This window comes from Oryzias melastigma, unplaced genomic scaffold (assembly GCF_002922805.2).
Source record: "Oryzias melastigma strain HK-1 unplaced genomic scaffold, ASM292280v2 sc00693, whole genome shotgun sequence".
NCBI classification, from domain to species: domain Eukaryota; kingdom Metazoa; phylum Chordata; class Actinopteri; order Beloniformes; family Adrianichthyidae; genus Oryzias; species Oryzias melastigma.
The window spans coordinates 10,477-12,123 of NW_023417281.1; the positions used below are offsets into that span (position 1 = coordinate 10,477).

At 45.9% G+C, this 1,647-nt stretch overlaps 1 long non-coding RNA gene across 1 annotated transcript; it reads left to right on the plus strand.

Moving 5' to 3' along the window:
- Positions 1–67: 67 nt before the first annotated feature.
- Positions 68–886, plus strand: LOC112140955. The gene is made up of 3 exons (XR_002918294.2): positions 68–207; positions 281–366; positions 450–886. It is a non-coding gene; the product is annotated as an uncharacterized LOC112140955 (long non-coding RNA).
- Positions 887–1,647: the final 761 nt, after the last annotated feature.

Below are 1,647 nucleotides of genomic sequence, written 5' to 3' on the forward strand. Positions count from 1 at the left end.
TGGAGCAGAGACAATTTTGAAATGCACATAAAATTTTATTGACTATGTAGCAGGATAGATTGCTGCAGGTGTGTCTGGGAAGGTAATTGCAGCCCCTGGCCTCTAGGGACACTATAAAAAGATGAAGCGGTCCATTTGCCGTCATGGGCATCTGCTGGTCTCTGGGACCGCCCACTTCCTGGTGCGCACTTCCTCTTAGCCTCACAGGTAAGGTAGCGGTGGCAGGCTGCCTTGGGAAGCTGTCGGCGGGCTTCACATTGCTCATTTTTGAATTTTATAGCTCCGGAAAACACCGCCACCGGCAATCTCGCCATAAACCGAGCCTCTGCGATTTGCGGGCTGTTGTTTCTGGTGACGGACAGCCTGGTAAGTTAGCAGTCCTCCGGGCTTGCACTTCTTTAAGCCATTAGCTTTTTTAATCATATTTATTTAATGTCTTCCACTGTCAGGGACTTTCTGTGCTCCCAGTAATTTTGGATCAGCTGCTGCTTTATTTATATTGATTATCGGGACGACTTGCTGCTCGCCTGCTCTCCATCGCGCCGTGGATGACGAGGGTTCTGCTGGGGTGGCTAGCCGCTGCTGTCGTCCGACGAAGTGCTGAGGACCCAGTCTTGTGCCCAGGTGGAGGTTATCCCCCCATTGGAGTGCCGTGTCTTGGTGAAGGGATTCACTTGTGAGTGTGCAATATCACGTGAGTGGGGTGAATTATATTTTTGTTTTTGTTTGGGGGGCCTCCACCTTCAGGAGCTAAACAGGCCTCAGCTAAACTGATCTTTTCCCCATTTAGTTTGTTTGATGGTTTTATTGCACCCTGTCATTTTTTTTATTTAAATTCTTGTTTTAATTGATTTTTAGAACTCTTGTAATAAATATTTTTAACTGAGCCACGCCTCCTGCCTTTGTGTGCAATCAACCTAGTGAACGGTACTCGTACTTGTTCCACTCTACCACAACTACAGAGTTTAAAATTAACTAAAAACTCTGTTAAAAACTGCAGNAATTGAACAGGTGAATCACAAACAAAGATGAGTATGTGTATATATGTATGTATATGTATACATATGTATGTATACATGTATGTATATGTATACATAGTCCTTTCTGACACATCCTCCTGACACACATCCTCTGGAAGAAAAAGAGGCTGAGGACTATCACCCATGCTGAACTTACAGAGGTAGCTGAAGGGCTCCTTGGTGGAAAGGCACTGGGACTGTATGGAGCCCGCCTGATGACTCTGTTTGCAGTGGGACTGTCTACCTGATATGTCTCTGCAGCTCGACTCCTCCCCTATGACTGTGGGTGGCATCAACTCCACCCTCAGTCTGGGTTCTTAAACACACTCCTTGAGATGGGTTGGACTCACTACCATTCTGGTGGGCTGGTGTGGGCTTGTTCATGAGTCCCAAGCACAGCCCACAAGTATTGGAGTTTACCCTGGTAGATTAGATGTCCTTTTGCCTTCGGGCAGGGGGTAGGTCTCTGACTGTGGCACCATGCAGCCCAATTCCGGCCCTGACCTGTAGAACTAGAATTTAATTATTTAGAATTAACAGATAAACATCTTTGGACTTTTATTAATTTTAGGGTGACTTTTAGATAGGTCCAGGTTTGATGAATCTATGAGTCAACAGATGTACCTGA